Consider the following 20,398-nt stretch of genomic DNA (forward strand, 5'->3'; position numbering starts at 1 on the left):
ATGGCGTGTCAATCTTTATAAGTCAGAATATTTATATTTATATTTTGTTTTGTTTTGGTTTTTTGTGAGCAGAAGGTTTCCATTTGTCGCAAAACATTTAGTTTATGCGACTTTGTGGTTTTTTTTATTTGTCGCTGGAATCGGATTTCGTTTTTCATCAGATTTTCTTAAAATTTGAATGATTGTTTCCACTAATTTAAATCTCGGATGAGTTTGATAATCAGAAAAATCTTTGCTATCGGACAATTATTCAGGAGGTGGACTTATATAAATATCTGAAGTTTATTATGTAAGGGACATGGAGTATGTGAGCTTGCTACTACAGGTTCTTCTATTTCTAGAATTAAAGATGTCCATAAAAAAACGATTTGATCAGTACAATTATACTCGAAATAGCATGGCTTTTGAATTCATAAAACTGATAAAAATTACATTACTTTATTTGTTTCCGTGTAAAAATCTAGACAACAACTTGATTGTTCCTCATTGTCTTCCTGGTAATATTGGTACGAAAAATTATAACAATAAAAAGTGAGTAAACATTATACAAACAAGTTTTAAACCAATACGATTTTTATGATTTTTAGCTCAATTTCTTCTAAAAGTGACATTTATTGCCCGAATTTATTCAAATATCATATCGACAATATATGCACACATTGTGGAAATATATTAGTTGCCTAGCAATGCAACAATGTGTTAAGTACGGATAACTTACCATAGTAAAAGGGAACAGAATAAAATAAGATGGGTTTGATGAACAGTCCTCCTTCTATGAATTTCTTTAATTTGTATAGTTTGTAACTTTCATCTTAATTTTGTTAATGTTATTTTCCCATGTACTCATTCGAAGGAAAAGGTTGCTTAGCAAAAACAAAAACGGGTTACTGCAAATATTTTCAAATTGCCCTTCAGGTAGATACAAAATTTTGTTCATTGTTTCTGGAATAAGTCAATATATGTCATACAGCCAGTCAAATGAATATTGTCCGTAAATTTACAATGCGCCTTTTTCTAATCAACAAATACTTTCCTAGGTAAGAAACTGATTTTGGTGAATATTTCAGAAACCTGTGACCCTTTTTTCCTCCAAAAATTGTACTGATTTTTTCATATTTTTATTTTTTTAACTAAAATGGACAAAACAAAGACAAACAAAAGAACAACTTATATATCCTGATTTAGTAAATTCATGAGATGTGGTAGGGTTTAACCCGTGTTATGGGCGCCCAGATCTACTCATATGTCTATCTTCACCATGTGTCGCTAAGTAAATCACTGAATACAAACCTTAGTAGAACATCTATCAACAGGATGACCATCGACATGAACGTGTCTAAAACCTCGTATGAATGTAATGTTTCGAGATGCCACAACTTCCTGGTATACTACTTTGAAACAACAATTTATCCTATTTCTTACATTAACTAAAGTGTCTATAACATTCACAACCTCTTAATATGCTCGATAACCTGGTTCAGATTTTGAACAACATTGTGCCTTACTTTTTAAATTACAGAAGATTCTAGGATAAACATAAAAGAAAGAAACTGTAACAAAATAAAAACAACTGAACAAGTTTGAGTTTGGGGGTACGGTTCTGTAGAATATAGGTATATGTATAATTATGTTTATCATACTTCCATTTATAACTCTTAATTAGGTGTGCATGTGAAGAAATTGCAAACCCACAAATTGTTCATTGGTGCATTCGAACTCATTTATTGAGTTCGCAGTTTTTAGGCCGTTTCTTTCAACACTAAAATCCTTGTTCATTTATAAAATATGCATACAAAAGTTAAAGTTCACTGTGTTTCTGACTTCATAAGTAAGCACATTATCTAATGAAAGATTCATCTCTCGTCAAAAATAAAGTAAGCTTGCATACATGAAATAGAATAACCTCATACTAACGATAATGGCCGAACTAGAACACACGATAACCTCCCATTCAACTATGGAAATTGGTCATATGAAGTCCACGAATATCACGAAAACGAGACATCATTCCATTCCTATATTACATTCATTTCGTTAACATTAAGATTTAGTCTCATTGATCTTATTTTACTTATAAATGGACTTGTGTTACTTTGAAATTATTGTTGTTACACGTTTGCAGATTATTTGATGTTTCTGTTATGTTTGTATAATTAAGAAACTGAAAACAATACATATATATAAGAACTAATTTTGTAAAATCAACATCATTGCATTATTATATCCTTATGAACATTTTAAAGTATATTTTAATTTTACAAGAAAAGTCATTTATGTTTCTTAGGACGTCCTTGGAGTAATTAGTCCTTATGTTATAACGTTTAAGATGTTAATAATATATTTTTTTTAATATTTCGGATGATCTTACGCTGATCATGAAGCATTGCATATTACTTCAATTTCCCAAACAGAAACGTTCATCATGTTTGAACACATTTTTTTTCATCTTAAAGGGAAAATTCGTGTTTTTTTACTTGTAACCTAAATATGTTCATTATAACATACAATATATATTCGAAAAGTTTTATAGATATAAGTGTAGTAATACAGAAGAAATCCAATAATTATTAATTTTTCTATTGACTACTTCCTGTAGTACGTGAATAACTACTACAATTGCTTGCCGGGATTTTAAGTACAATCATTTAAAGTCTTGTTCTTTTAATCATATTTCAACGTAATCATAAGCGCGCCGATGACTAATTAATAGCTAATTACCATCCAATGATAAGAAAATAAAACGACAGACATAAAAAATTTTTTACATTCCCTCATGAGTTTTGTGTTTACCGTATACAATTCGATTCTTGATATATTTGCAGCGCAAAAAGTCAACCTTCTAATTTGTTTTGTTTTAATGTTTTCTTTTTCCCTGACTGATATGGTGAACAAATTAAAGAATATAACTTAATCTGTAAGGACAATTAGTGCACGTTTGTTGACCTTTAAATTCAGGCAAACTTATTTGCGATGTGTGTATTATTCTTGCCCAATACCCGTAAAAGTATAAAAAGAAGATGTGGTATGATTGCCAACTCTTCACAAAAGAACAAATGACATAGAAATTAACAACTATAGGTCACCGTACGACCTTCAACAATGAGCAAATCCCATACCGCATAGTCAACTAGAAAAGGCCCCGAAATGACAAATGTAAAACAATTCAAACGAGAAAACTAACGGCCTAATTTATGTAAAAAATAATGAACGAAAAAAACAAATATGTAACAAAGCAACAAACGAAAACCACTGAATTACAGGTTCCTGACTTGGGACAGGCACATACAGAATGTGGCGGGGTTAAACTAGTTTGAAGGCGCCAACCCTCCTCCTAACCTGGGACAGTGGTGTAACAGTACAACATAAGAACAAACTATAAAAATCAGTGGAAAAAGGCTTGACTCATCAGATGGATACAAATAGAAATACATCCAACAAAAACACAAAGTGGACGTGGACGGGTATTTGTACATCCCAACAACAAAAAGACACTTAGCACTGATCTGAGAGTACTCGCAGTTACTGACAGCTAGTTCAAAGCCGATGGCTTGTTAAAATCAAGGTAATTCACAGATCGGCATTTAGCCGGGCCACTAGGACACACCGTGCCAGGTATGAATGTCATTTCGAATGGATACAAGACAGAAGGTCGAATTTGGTACACAAAATTAAAACATATATTCAAGGTGGCGGCAACTACAAATGGATCGCCGTGGAATCTTTCATTATATTTTGGGTTACGTCCGTTGGAACTAAATCATGATATTAAACATGTATTTCACACATGTAGGATGAATAAATCCGATGTTATAAAAATGATAAATAATGTTAATATTAAATCTAAAGAAATAGTAATTAAAATCAAAATGACATTTTTGTTTTTATTTGATCACTTTAAAATCTAGGAAACTAATAATCAAGTGTTATAAAAGAGTATAAACGCTTATCATTGACTCATTAAAAAGAAAAAGAAAAACGTAATTTTATAAAATTGGTTTTGATTTACCTCACGGTTAAAAAATGTACGGGCACACTCAAATCTAAATATTTGAAAGCTCGGGATGTGTTAATTTAATCAATATCGGAAACCATTTAAGGTCAACTTTGTCTATGTAGAATGGAACCGAGAAAATACATAGATCGCCATGGAATATTTTAAATACTTTGCCACAATATAAATATTCACATATATGTATAAAGCCTCGTCCACATGGTGAAAATGTACACTAGAAAGTAAATCTAAACAAACTTTCACAAAAATCAGTCAACACCGAAACAAGTTTTAAATAATAAACGGGTGCTCTTTTGGTAAAACATGGCTGTACCTACCAGTTCTTCATGCTACTTCAGCTGACGATCTTCCATTTTTTTATGCTCCAATACTGTAAAATATTCATTGTTAAAGGAAAAATAAACATTGTAACTGTATTACAATCAAAATCAAAATGAGGAGTTTACTTTTGTAATAGAAAAGGGAAGTTGTCATGATTTGAAGGGCTTAGATTTGATATTTATTTAATGCTTAGTCTCGAATATATATAGAAAATAAAACTGTTGAGTGGGGTGTTATTATAAATGCTTTAAGTTCGGCTGGAATATTTTAATCATTTATTATTCAGTGTAAGAACACGTTTGTGATTTGCATTAGAATGACAGACTGAACTAATCGGATTTTCAATGTACTGTGTATCTTACAAGGTAACTGTCTTTTGCAAGACTTGTAATTCACATTCTTCAATTGGACACATTATTCCAACACTTAACAGACAAGATTACTCCTTAATATCGGATAGAGTACTTAGCGGACAAGCAGTATTTTCAAATTTCTGTGATTTAATACTAAGTAATAAAAAAACACCGACATTAATTTGATATTCATGTTTCCTACATGTGTATTACCTGTATATGCGAAGGTACCATCCCATGTCGTTTCACGTAAAGGTTCAGATTAAAATCACTTTTAAATAAATATGATCCTATATGTGAGACGTCATGGGACGGTACCTTAGCATATACAGGTGAAATACATGTAGCCCTGTAATACCCGAAAATGTCAAAGTAAATCACTGCCTATACAAAATGTACACTATCAAAGAAATTATAACGATTGTAAAGCATACCCATTCATGTTTTCAAAGGGGTCCTGGATGGGGGGAATTAAATTGTGGATACACAATCATTTTCTTTTCATCATTAATCACTTAACTAAAAATATTCATAAATCAGCAGTTCTCGTCTGTTACTTTCGTTAAAAGCGAGTTATTGTTTAAATCTCCTTTTATTAAATTGATCCTACAATCAAATAATTTATACCCCCCCCTTTTTCCCTGAAAAAAAAGACATGAACGATAAGTCATATCATATCCTAATATTTAAATATTTCATTGTCGTTAAGCAGAGATATATAATTAATATCTCTGCGTTAAACGTTAAAATGACAAGATAATAAACTTGAAATAGAGTTATGGTGTGAACAATGCAATTGCGCCACATACACATTTTATAGGAAGTTGAATAACCCATACTAATCACAGCTGACATGCTCCGTCTGTCATTTCAACCAAGAACGACAATTATATATGAAATGCTATAGTTGGTGGGACTTTATTTTCTACCAGATGTGTGACTTTAATCATATATTCCAAATGTGTGTCTTTTTCCACTACAAAATTGAGAATTTTTCCTTTTACCCGTTCCTTATATGTTCAGAAATACGCTAAATGTATGCACTTTATAATGATTCTTTTCTCTTATCTCTTCCTTTTGTTAAGCACAATATCAGGACTGGTTTATCAATTAACTTATATAGGTAAACATGAAAAAGACGTCCATCACCGCTTTAGCGGATGAGACGTTAGATAAACAACTGTCAGTCTATCCGAACTGAATTTTCTCTATTTCTTCAAATAGGATTTTGGGGGATCAATAGCGTATATCATCATTGCAACAATCATAGTACCTTGATATCCCCGAGTTAGGAATACAACAGCAGGTGTGATATGATTGACCTACATTAGGGAAAACCAATCATGCGATATGTTAGCCTTTGATTATTAATTGACAGGTGTTTTAACCTGATTTAAACCATCCAGATAGGGGAACAAAAAATGCAAGCAAGTTAGAAAATCATGGAACAAGATTCGCTTTTTATTACAGTTCAATTTTTCAACACAACTATACATTTTAAGTCATCAAACACATTTGTTCATGTTTTACGAATAAAGATTTATTAACATATTGTCATTCCAAACGCAGACTAAAAATAGCATAAAGACTAAAGATTAGTATAGCAAAATATTACTACACATCCTTGTTTAGAGGGGAAAGAGAATATTATAGACTAAAAACCCCGTTAAATGTCTGTCATCGCGAAGGAAAATGTTAAATCATGTTCAACCCATCATTATTTTTTAAAATGTTCTGTACCAAGTCAGGAATATGTCAGTTGTTATCAAATAGTTCGTTTCTATGTATGTTGGCGTTTGTTTTTGTTGCACTTCAGTGTTCCTGTTGTTCCTTTGTTTTCCTCTTATAGTTGATGTGTTTCCCTCGGTTTTAGTTTGTAACCCGGATTTGTTTCCTCTCAATCGATTTATGACTTTTGAACACCAGTATACTACTGTTGCCTTTATTAAGGTGACTTGTCTTGATCCTTTTTTGGTCAATCACCGATTTCTTGAATTAAAATCGATGTCAATTATGGAATGGAGGAATCCGTTCTAACTATTACCGATACTGATTGACCACCAATTGTATGTCATACTGGTTTTGGGAGTTTGTGGTAATAAGATTTAAAGTGATTATTGGAAACCGAGATGCCGTCAAGGTGTTGAATCGGTAGTCAGATTAAATAAAATTTTGCGCACTTATCCAGTGGAATTAAACATTAATATCATTGAATTTATGTTTGTTTATACAAAAGGAACACAATTTCAATTTTTCATTTATTTTATTTTGGCGAATTTTCCCGTTAAAAGGTCATTTATGTTACAATACATGTAATTTATATTATTTTTTGTTCCTTTTTTTTTCCCAATTTTATTTTTTTATAGTGAATTTATTAAATACAATCTGTCTCAGATATAATCCCGAATAATATTTACTTGATGGGATATTTTAAAAAAGATAAAGGTTGATGCGCGGAATCAGATTAAAGAGAAGAATATCAAAACGATGTTTTGCTTAGAATCTGACTAATAGATATAAATGAAAAATTCACGATAGAAGAACTTGGAAAATATAAACATAATTTTAAACACGTTAATTGGATGAACTTGCTTTATTTTTAAACTTTACAAAATCTTAGTTCAATAATAAAGATACCATGCTTATAATTTGGTAGACAAGACGAGCGTTTAGTCTACAAAACAGTCATCAGTGGCGCTCGAATCAAAACAGTCGAGATACCAATCAAATACAAAAGTGAAAAGCACAAAACAAAGTTGTGTAAAAAAATACCAAAATATGCCTAGGGAAAATACACTTTAGAATTTAGAATAATTCAACATTTAATCAACAGTAAATTTACAGAAAATGCACATATCAATTATGTTGCATTTCAACACAAAGTGCAAAAACTAGGCTGCGATACCCTCGAGGACAAAACGTCTACAGTAGTGATGTCGACCTATTGGTTGTGTCACATATGACTGGCTTATAATTTTTCACGCCAGACACGGCAGTTCGACAGCACATTTTTATCAGACTCATCAGTGGGTCCTGAATCAAAATTGTTGTAAGGCTCATTCAAATACGAAGTCGAGGAGCAATAAAAACTGATCATTTAGAAAAGTTGTGCCAAGTACGTCTAAAGTAATCTATGATTTGGGGTAGAAAAATCTTATAATATCGAATAATTCAACATTTTATAAATAGTAGATTACTCAGTGATGTTTTAGGTCAACAAAAAAGTGCTGACTTGTGGACTGAACAAACCGTTGGATATAAAAACTCACCAAATATACCAGGCTAGTAATGTACAAAGGTGTTTATTTTGATGATACTCTAATTAGCCAAGCTCAAACAAATATAAATTATTTAAGAAATAAAACAACACATGCATAGGATAAGTATGCCTACAGGTTTGGTATTATATTAATAGTTAAGATCAATTTTGTTACATCTGGTGATCCGTTTATTTGGCAATCACCAATGGCAGTCAGCACGGTTTAAGAACATCCGTTGTTCGACCTGTTAGTCAAATGCGTTTTGTTAAAATATACTTTTTCACTTTTTTGGTCTTTTGGAAAATGTTGTTTGTGCTGTATTTAGACCCATCTACCGAGAAATTTGGTTTGAGCTTGTATTATATTTGCCTTCGGGTTTATATGATCCGTTCGTCCTATTTCGATTCCTCAAAATTCAAGAGTCTATCCTTAATTGAGGTAAATTATATGGCCTTCCAAATACCGTTTCGATTCATAACATCACTGAAGAGACATTAATTGTCGAAATCCAGATATGGTGTACTAATTTTTGCACCTTTTGTTTGCGGTATACCATCTTTTCCGCAAGTTTATTGTTTTCTGTTTGGTATTAAATTAATAGTTAAGATCCATTTTGTTACATCTGGTGATCCGTTTATTTGGCAATCGCCAATGGCAGTCAGCAGGGTTTAAGAACATCCGTTGTTCGACCTGCTAGTCAAATGCGTTTTGTTAAAATATACTTTTTCACTTTTTTGGTCTTTTGGAAAATGTTGTTTGTGCTGTATTTAGACCCCTCTACCAAGAAATTTGTTTTTGCATGCACACGTATAAAAAATGCGGTGTTTATCCAACGCAATCATGGGTTTGAACGTTGTTTTTAATTTAGACTTATATATATTACAATTGATATTCTTCTAATGTCACTTCACTAAACTCAGGCATGCACTACCAAATCCAGGCATATCAAGCATATACGCAAAAAAAAACTATAAAATATGAATACTACTATTAATATATTATATATATAAATAAGATGTGGTATGAGTGCCAATGAGACAACTCTCCATCCAGGTCACAATATATAAAAAGTTAACAATTATAGATCAAAGTACGACCTTCAACACGGAGCCTTGGTTAACACCGAACAAAAATCAACTAAAAAGGGTAAAGCATAACTACTACTACATAAACTGATTGGCAAACTTCGAATAACTAAAAATGCTTCGACAAACCCCTTAATTAATACTCATATAGCTATATGAACTTATTTCCTTTCAGAATGATAGGGTTTAAAAAAAACCCGGATTCCAAGTTTCAATGAAATGTGCTTCAAGGCATAAAATAATGACGTGTTTATTTAGCTGATTAAATGCTAAATACTGTTTATTAAAATATCTTATTCATTTTGATAGTAATGTCACAGGATAAATTACTACTTGGGTTCTAAATGGGGCGTTTATATTGTGAAAAAAATATGCTGCAAACCAACTTTTATTCACACTGAAATCACATAATACAGTTATTTTAAATTTTATATAAAGATTTTCTTGGAATTTGAACTGTGAATTGCTTATGAAAAACATGCATTATAAGACCGACAACAATGAATGTGTTAATCTGATAATGGGGAAAAGTAAAATAACAAAAATACCGAACTCCAAGGGAAATTCAAAACGGAAAGTCCTTTATAAAATGGCAAAATCGAAAGCTCAAACGTATCAAACGAATGGAAAACAACTGTCACATTCCTGACTTGGTACAGGCATTTCCTGATGTAGAAAATGGTGGATCAAATCTGGTTTTATAGCTAGCTAAACCTCTCACTTGTATGACCGTCGCATGTAATTCTATTATATTAATAACAATGTTCTCGAGAGCAAAACAAACAGACATAATAGGTAAAAATGTCAACTATTGGGGTACAGCAGTCAACATTGAAAAGGCTATAGATCTACAGCTGTGTGACATGCGTACTGAAGTGTGAAAACTCGCATGCACTTTAGCGAGAGACATCATCGTACTTTAGCGTAGACCATCGCACTTTAGCGTGACCATCGTACTTTAGAGATCTTAACATCGCAATTTTGAGTTCTACATATATATAGTATCAGAAAATGTGGCGGGGTTGCATGCATTGATTCGTGCAGAATATTATTGACTAAATTGTTTTTTTCTGACTGTCCTTCAATCAATGAATGAATTAATGAACGACTGAATGAATTTGTAAATGATGGTGAATAAGGTAATCACAGCATATAGTATAACATAGTATAATAGATGTACTCTTATGATAAATCGTTACGGTGACACATTCTCGGCAAATGGAGAAATTTTCTTCCCTGAAATTTCATCTCCTAAACACGACAGGTCTAAAGGAAACATAATAACTTCAAATAATTATTTAGATTTTTGGTGCGCTCTATGGGTTTGTAACTATGAACATATTTTTCTATAAATACAAGATGTAGCGATATGATCGAAATGTATATTTTTCTCTTTAATATATAGTTTATGACATAATTAATCGTTTAAAAGCTTTTTGAACTAAATATAACATTCATGCACTTTCCGAGTTTGTATAGTATGAAGCTCAATTCTTTTTGATGTGACATCAATAATATAATATATAATAATTTTGTATGAGTTGATATTCATGTATATGTAAAGAAGTAATTTTTATCACTAGAAAGATAGAATATGCATAGTGAAGTTTACCTCGTCTACATAAACTATTAAAATGCCCTTTAAATACTATCACCCTATTTTGGTGTTCCTGATGACGGTTAAAATAGAATAGTGTTTTATTTTTCTTCTTTTAAACAGGAAATGAACATGTTAAAAAGGACGACCTGTTAATATATTGCAAATAAATAAGTGAAGCATGAAGAAAGATGCACTTTTATTTATAAATACTTAATGTAATGTTTACCAGGATATGGAAAAACACACATATTTATATAGGTGATATATTGATATATAAACGAAGCATGAAATAACCAGGTAAAATGTAACACTTATTCTAAAGTACAAGATCTGCAAGATGCTTTTTTGTGAAATATATAGATTAGGTAGGGACCATGTGTTTACAAATGATGTTCGGGATAACACATAAGTACAGAACAGACCAATTTGATATGAAGGTACAGGTAGGGAAATCCTAATTTTACGCTTTTTCGACAATCTGCCAATAATAACTGTTGTGGATTTACTTATATGATCATGTGTACCACATTTTGTAGATGACGGGAAAAAAGTTATTTCGTAGATCATTGATTTTGTGCTCTTGACAAATTCTGCACACGTGTCAATTTTGAGTAATCTTTATACACGGTCTCAACAAACATTCGGACCACGTTAAGGATAATAAAGCCACAAGATACTTTTCAGGCAGCCATTTTTGATGTATATGTATATGTAGATTTGGGTTTTGTTATTCATTTAAAGATGCTGAAAAAAAATGACCATAAAAACTCTTTTTATCCATATACAGACAACGTTCTTGTTCCTAAATATTCGCATTTCAAGGATAGATGTGTCGGTGACTAAAACACGTATGAAACCCACTTTTATGATCCCAGTTATCTGGTAATGTGAGTAAAACTATGTCCCATTGTTAGCAACATATCTATGTGGAGAAATATCGTTTCGCTTTCTATTCGGTGATAGAATTTAATCTAAATTTAGTAATTAATTAGAAGGGAATTATTACACAGGTGTCATTGCTAATGAACTAGATGGCGGAAACATCGCGACTAAAGGCTAGTATGGAATAAATTACCTTAGCTGGTAAAATCTTTCGGGATTTTTGGTCCTCAGTGTACTTGAACATAGTACTTTATTTGGTCTCTTAACTTTTTTAATTCGATCGTCACTGGTGCGTCTTTTGTAGACAAAACGCGCGTCTGGCGTACAAAATTATAAGCCTGGTATCTTTGATGAGTTATTTTTACAACTGCTGGGTCGATGGCACTGCTTGTAGAGGTTTCCTCCCCGAGGGTAACGCCAGCCCATTAGTCAGCACTTATGTGTTGACATTACTGATCATTGATATGGTAATGTCAATAAATTAACTTTTTAAAAAACTTTGAATTGATCGAACGACTAAGGATTTTTAGCCTAGGAATAGATTACCTTAGCTGAACGACTAAGGATTTTTAGCCTAGCAATAGATTACCTTAGCTGAACGACTAAGGATTTTTAGCCTAGGAATAGATTACCTTAACTGAACGACTAAGGATTTTTAGCCTTAGAATAGATTACCTTAGCTGAACGACTAAGGATTTTTAGCCTAGGAATAGATTACCTTAGCTGTATTTGGCAAACACTTTCGGAATATTTTGTCCCCAGTGTTCACCAACTTCATATTTTATTTGGCCATGTAAAAATTGTAAAACCTGGTATATTTGATGTGTTTTATGTTAATACTTGTTGAAGATACATTAATATTTTTGTCAGTCTTGTTACTTGTGCGCATTTATCATGTTTATGAAGGGCAACAACCAATACCAACACTAGTTTTCTTAGGAAAAGGTAAAATAATAAAAATACCGAACTCCAAGGAAAATTCTAAACGGAAAGTCCCTTAAAAATGGCAAAATCAAAAGTTCAAACATATCAAACGAATGGAAATCAATTGTCATATTCCTGACTTGGTACAGGCATTTCCTTATGTAGTGGATTAAAAATGGTTTTATAGCTAGCTAAACCTCTCACTTGTATGACAGTCGCGTAATATTCCATTATATTGACAACAATGTGCGGGCAAAACAAACAGACACAATACCTGTTAAAACGTTTAAAACCCGCTGCATTTTATGCACCTGTCCTAAGTCAGGAGCCTGTTTTTCAGTGGTTGTCGTTTGTTGGTGTGGTTCATAAGTGTTTCTCGTTTCTCGTTTTTTATATAGATTAGACCGTTGGTTTGCCTGTTTGAATTGTTTTACACTAGTCTTTTTGGGACCCTTTATAGCTTGCTGTTCGGTGTGAGCCAAGGCTCCGTGTCGAAGGCCGTACTTTGACCTATAATTGTTTACTTTTAACACATTGTGACTTGGATGGATAGTTGTCTCATTGGCACTCATACCACATCTTCTTATCTATATAATAGGTAAAAATGTAAAAAATTGATGTACAGCAGTCAACGTTGTATTATTATCTTAATCACTATAAAACAAACAACTATGTCAACAAAGAAAAAACAAAATGGCACGTAGACACTCTATAGACAAAGCACATAAGCTGCTATATTTACATTGATCACAATATAGCTCTTGGAATTATAACTGTTTTTATCATACATGATGCTTTTCAAATGACCACATAACCGTATATATAAATTTATTTTGTGTATATTGATAAACTGTTCTCCGAAAGAAGTCCTTGATAATAAGTGTATGGCAAATAAAACTGTTTATAATGACCTTACTGCTACATCATTAACGGCGAGGTACCCTGATAATGTTAGTGTCTATAAGAACATGGTTTCATAGAAATAAGTATTCGAAAGCATGTAAGTACAATACAGGAAAATACAACTTTAAGATTCAAACAGACTCTTGTTTGGTTCAGTAACCCCTCTTGTTTGGTTTAGTAACCCCTCTTGTTTGGTTTAGTAACCCCTCTTGAGTAACCCCTCTTGTTTGGTTTAGTAACTCCTCTTTTTTGGTTTAGTAACCCCTCTTGAGTAACCCCTCTTGTTTGGTTTAGTAACCCCTCTTTTTTGGTTTAGTAACCCCTCTTGAGTAACCCCTCTTGTTTAGTTTAGTAACCCCTCTTGAATAACCCCTCTTGTTTGGTTTAGTAACCCCTCTTGAGTAACCCCTCTTGTTTGGTTTAGTAACCCCTCTTGAGTAACCCCTCTTTTTTGGTTTAGTAACCCCTCTTGTTTGGTTTAGTAACCCCTCTTGAGTTACCCCTCTTGTTTGGTTTATTAACCCCTCTTGTTTGGTTTAGTAACCCTTCTTGAGTAACCCCTCTTTTTTTTGGTTGAGTAACCCCTCTTGTTTGGTTTAGTAACCCCTCTTGGTTTAGTAACCCCTCGTGTTTGGTTTAGTAACCCCTCTTGAGTAACCCCTCTTGAGTAACCCCTCTTTTTTGGTTTAGTAACCCCTCTTGTTTGGTTTAGTAACCCCTCTTGTTTGGTTTAGTAACCCCTCTTGAGTAACCCCTCTTTTTTGGTTTAGTAACCCCTCTTGAGTAACCCCTCTTTTTTGGTTTAGTAACTTCTCTTGAGTAACCCCTCTTGTTTGGTTTAGTAACCCCTCTTGAGTAACCCCTCTTGTTTGGTTTAGTAACCCCTCTTGAGTAACCCCTCTTGTTTGGTTTAGTAACCCCTCTTGAGTAACCCCTCTTGTTTGGTTTAGTAACCCCTCTTGAGTAACCCCTCTTTTTTGGTTTAGTAACCCCTCTTGTTTGGTTTAGTAACCCCTCTTGAGTAACCCCTCTTGTTTGGTTTAGTAATCCCTCTTGTTTGGTTTAGTAACCCCTCTTGAGTAACCCCTCTTTTTTGGTTTAGTAACCCCTCTTGAGTAACCCCTCTTGTTTGGTTTAGTAACCCCTCTTGAGTAACCCCTCTTGTTTGGTTTAGTAACCCCTCTTGAGTAACCCCTCTTGTTTGGTTTAGTAACCCCTCTTGAGTAACCCCTCTTTTTTGGTTTAGTAACCCCTCTTGTTTGGTTTAGTAACCCCTCTTGTTTGGTTTAGTAACCCCTCTTGAGTAACCCCTCTTGTTTGGTTTAGTAACCCCTCTTGTTTGGTAACGTAACCCCTCTTGTTTGGTTTAGTAACCCCTCTTGAGTAACCCCTCTTGTTTGGTTTAGTAACCCCTCTTGAGTAACCCCTCTTTTTTGGTTTAGTAACCCCTCTTGAGTAACCCCTCTTGTTTGGTTTAGTAACCCCTCTTGAGTAACCCCTCTTGTTTGGTTTAGTAACCCCTCTTGAGTAACCCCTCTTGTTTGGTTTAGTAACCCCTCTTGAGTAACCCCTCTTTTTTGGTTTAGTAACCCCTCTTGTTTGGTTTAGTAACCCCTCTTGAGTAACCCCTCTTGTTTGGTTTAGTAACCCCTCTTGAGTAACCCCTCTTGTTTGGTTTAGTAACCCCTCTTGAGTAACCCCTCTTGTTTGGTTTAGTAACCCCTCTTGTTTAATCAAGTTATATTTGATATATTTGGTAATTTTTAAAATGCAAGCGTCTTTTAATATATATTTTTATACTATTTTTAATATAAAATTAATTTGGTTTTTAATTTATATTGTTTTTATTTTCTATATTTTGAAAAAAAATTACCTAAGGTATGTCACAAGTCAATCTTTATAGTTGTTTTTTTTTAATATCTGTTATGTTTTTCGTTTGTTATAATACATGTCAATCATTGCGACTAATGTGACTATGATGAAATAAATTTAATATTATTTTTTGTGTATGGTTTGTATTATTTGGCTCATGATTTTACTTAAAAGTAGAATATTTTTAGATATATTCGCTTATATATTATTTTGATTTCAAGTGAAATTAGATAAAATATTGTTTGAAATTTTCATTCATATTGTGTTTGGTTAGTTGTGAGGTTCGGATAATGTCAAGCAGTAATTTATATAGATTTATACAGATATATTATTAAGAAAAACTTTATCCAGTCATAATTATAAACCAAGTGCACATTTTAAACTAACTAAACATATCCTGTTAATATGTCTTCAAATAATATAAAGAAAAAATACACCAATAATTTTCTGAGTCGGTATGAGTTGTCTATGTAGACGGTCCGGTTGTCTCACTTAACGGTCTTATTTGTTTTCATAAACGGTCCAATAGATATCAAAGGTACCAGGATTATAATTTAATACGCCAGACGCGCGTTTCGTCTACATAAGACTCATCAGTGACGCTCAGATCAAAATAGTTATAAAGCCAAGTTATCTCGTATTTGTTTAACTGTATTTCCGAGAGACTGTGTACACTTGGACTTCCTGACACTACTATAACACGTAGTAGTCGTCTCAGCTTGAAAATATTTTTTTTTATCATCTCCCTAAAATAAATACAAGTAAATAAAATAAATTTAGTGTAAGATTTTTTAGTCATGTTTTTTTCAGATTCGCAAAAATTGAAGGGAATTAAAATATTTCTACTTTCTATTTACATATCCTTTGCTTTCAAATGTTTAGTTTTGAGCGTTCCTGATTACGGAGTCCAGAAAAAAGCTTCGGACGCATTAAAATTTGTATAAAAAAAGGTTCTGTATTTGATATTTAACATTTGTCTAACATTCGTATATATTTTAGAATGCATGATGCTAATTGCAATTGGGTCAAGCTAGGGATCAAGCGTGTACAAATGATTATAAAGAATAAAACATTATTAGTAAACAGATCAATAGTTAAATCATGTATATGAGAAAAAGCCGGTAGGGAAATGCTTCATTTGACACTTGTTTAAAATCTCCAACTGGAAGCTGTTTTTGGGTCTATTTATAACCAATTTCTGTAGATTAAGAGAAAAATGTAATTTTGTTGATTATTGATTTCATCGTTTTGACAAATTCAGCATACAAAGATTGCATTTTGATGAATATTAAAATTTTTGTCCACGGAATCCACAAAAAATATTACACCATTTATAATCATAAATCCACACTGCACTTTTTAGCGCCAACCATTTTGATTAACAGGTAGATTGTGATGTGATGTTGATTTTATTATTCATTTCTCGATGCTGATAACACAATGAACAAAAACAACTTTCTCATCCTAATACAAACATTCCCGTTCTCGTATTCATTGAAGGTATTGTTCTGTAATTCAAGGAAAGATATGTCTGTGGCTAAGAAAGTGATGTTTAATTGTGAAAGCACCTTTATTTAATTATTACAGTTTCCTGGTAGTGTAAGCCTAGTTACGTCCCTTTGTCCCAATCGGACTATCTTTTTCTAAACACAGTAGTAACATCTAACCATGGCACAGGTACTTCATTGTAAATATGTCAATTAATAAAATTTTGTTTGTTTCACAAACATGTTTACTGATTATTACAACATAGTTGTCATTAAATTTTGTACACACCTATGTGTTTTATACCTACATGTATGTACAGTATAACAGCAGTACTTGGAGTTAGTGTTAGTCTTGTCGGAACAAATTTTAAGAGGATGATTCAAATTATTTGGAGTTTAAACATAATTGTTTACAAAACTATCCTTCTGTATGCTGTGTTGTAAATTAAGAAGCGTCTAACAAAAATATAAAAGTTTGAAAGTTTTGTCTTTTAAAATGGAATAGATTTTAAAGACCACCGACTCGCTGACCAGTGAACTTCTTTTTTGTGTTAGTTTTCCTCTTTTACACTTATTCCATGAAATTCATGACCATGATAACTTTTATAGAAATTTCACGTTTGTCTGTTACTTTTATGCATGATGTTTTCAAATGACAAAAAAAATAATTTATATTAAGAAACTGGGTTATGTCAACAGAGATCATGCATTAAGACTATAACATGTCTCTGGATGTTCTTAGGACCTGTCTCAGTCCTAAGTTAATAAAAGTCTCATAAGATAACATATACTCTCTATTGTTTCCTAAAGATATGATAGCTAAAGGTGTGTCTTAAAATTGTCCTAGGGTAGTCCTTTTGTGGTCATACTGTTAATTTACAAATTTTTTACGATGTTTAATATTTCGACGGTATTCGTTTCGCAAAATTGGAAACTCGCATGCTTAATTTTGATAGCAACATTTGCATCATTCCTGAAATCGCAATTATTAATCTTTCATTCTTGCCCAGTGTTTTGAATCTCTACAATACATGCACGCACAAATGTCAGTAAGTTACAGTAATTCGAAATACAATCCTCAATACGGAATAAAATTCCGGTATGTTTGTACTTTCAAATTTCGTTTCCGAAACTTTTGAACTTACGCAAGCTGATTCAATAGACACAGGTAAAGAAAGGAAAGGGTAAAATCTTTTATACACATGACAGCATGATTATTACCTCTGATAAATTTTCCTCATTTTGTTTCTTATTTTAAAGGTTTTTTTTTGTTATTTTTTTATTATCAACAGTATTATAATTATTTATCAATGCTGTCCATCTTCGTACATTATTTGCCCTTTTAAAAGATAGGCGGAAGATTTCAAAGGAATATTCAAAAAGTCGAAAACAAACAATACCATGACAACAAACGAAAAACGACGAAAAGACAAACAACAGTACACAAAGCACAACATGGAAAACAACTAGATAGTTCAAGGTATAGACAGAGCAGAGCAAAGAAGCACGGAAACATGCAATGATGTTACGTATATTATAGTAGTTAATTATTTGTCCTTGGTCTGTTAGTATATACACTAAATAATTGCTTATATCAGTAATAATGGTGTTGTTAGTATTCCACGAGATGACAATGGATCGTTATCAGATTTGACATCAGGGTGACCGGAGTAAATCCGGTGTCTCCTCCTTGTGCTAATATTATCACTCGAATGATCTATGATTTTTCACACGAATATATCTTCTGAAATACCGTCAATTCTGCTTTGCTATTATTATAGTCTTCTTCTTCAAATAACTCATGTCAGTTATGAACTTTAGTAATACACTTTGGACAGATTTTTATTACAAGTATTACAGTATATATATATATAGAGACAACAAGATTGTCCAGAATGTTCTTCACACTTGAAATCATTGAATGTGAATGTTTCCTTTGGCCCTTCCTCTTTTCCTATATCTTTAATGTTCATTATTCTATGACCCTTAGCAATCCTCAAAAGAACTTTTTTCTTACACTTATCGCACATCAATAAGTCGCACTGGATTCATTTCCAGTGTATCTTACTTCAACCGTCGCAAAACTGACATCCAGCTGTAATTTGATCTTTATGTATTGAACTTGCGAATGCCATTTTAAAATTTAAAGATGTCTGAATTTAATACTTCCTTGTCCGCTTCTATCTATATTATTTTCATTATTTTTTAAATATCCCGTTTTGACATGTTCGAAAGTTCTAAGGAAAATTTAACATCATAGATATATAAATTTTATTTATTTGGGGAATACACTATCAGCTATTTCAAAGATTAAATGGAAACTTTTCTTTAGAAAATATATTATTAATGGTCAATTATGCCTTTGATGTAATGCAAAAGGGTCATTATCAGAGGACGCCAAGGATTCTCACCAAATCATCAACCATGATCAACCATGTCCACATCTTCCAGAAGCAAAGTCATCCATTTGTGGTTTTTATGATTTTTGTAATTTTTCTGCTATTTCTTTGGGTAAACATTTAAGACAACTCGGCCGTTTTTAAAGGTAAAACGTCACATATAGTTATACGTTGCTGCATGTGCGAGATAAGCTTATCAAAATAATTAATTTGATAACAATTTGATACTTCATTATGAGGACTAATTATCATATTCATTTCATACAAAATAAAGTGCAGGTTGATTTTTTTTTTTTTTTTTCAGAAGTTGATTTTGTTATTATTTTCGATTATTCAAATCTAAACCTTTTTTTTTTGTATGTTAATCTCATTCAATACACTCATCACACGATAGTAAAGACTGTGGGGTCGTTGATACAAGTTAGCATTTTAGAAAACTGAATGGGTCTATGAACTCTTATGCTACATCTATTTTCATAGACCCAAATGTTGCTAAGCACTTGTCTTACCTCCGTGACAAATATGGCATTGTCCTCGTATTTAAAGCCCTGAACAATACCATTTTGAATAAAAAATCGCGTTAAAGAAACTGCTTGATCACAGATTTAGGTATTCACTTAGAAACTCAACATAAACTCCCACGACACTTACAAAAGAGGAAATCCTGAAGAATCTTAAGCCTGTTCTATGTTCCATCGGAACTAGATCTTCCTTCACTGTATTGGATACCAAAATTACATAAGTGTCCTTACAAACCATGTTATACTGCTGTGTCTGCCAAATGATCCACGAAACCTCTTTCCAAACTCTAATCCTCAGTTTTATCATCAATCAAAGCCGGGCTTCAAAATTACTGTGAAACTACCTATTCTTGGGGAGTGTAAACAAGATACGGATTTTACAAGATCTGTTTAAGTACATACAGTCTAAATCTCTTTACTTCTCTACCCTTTACACTAGTATTTCCCATTCTGAACTGAACTAAAAAGAATGGCTAACTTAGGTACAAAAATCTTGTTGCAGGAAGTATTGCATCATACTTCATCAACATTACTCTGCTTCTAGCAAAAAAATTATATGTGACTGATATCATTATCTGATTATAAAACTTTGAAATTGACGAAACACTAAGTTTTTTTCTACCCACGGAATAGATTGCCCTAGCTGTATTTGACAAAACATTTTGTAAATTTGGTCCTCAATGTTCTTCAGCTTCGTACTTTATTTGGCCGTTTGAACTGTTTTGATTCGAGCGTCACTGATGAGTCTTTCGAATTAAACTATTTTAATTCTTGTATCA

This window comes from Mytilus californianus, unplaced genomic scaffold (assembly GCF_021869535.1).
Source record: "Mytilus californianus isolate M0D057914Y unplaced genomic scaffold, xbMytCali1.0.p SCAF_11, whole genome shotgun sequence".
NCBI lineage: Eukaryota > Metazoa > Mollusca > Bivalvia > Mytilida > Mytilidae > Mytilus > Mytilus californianus.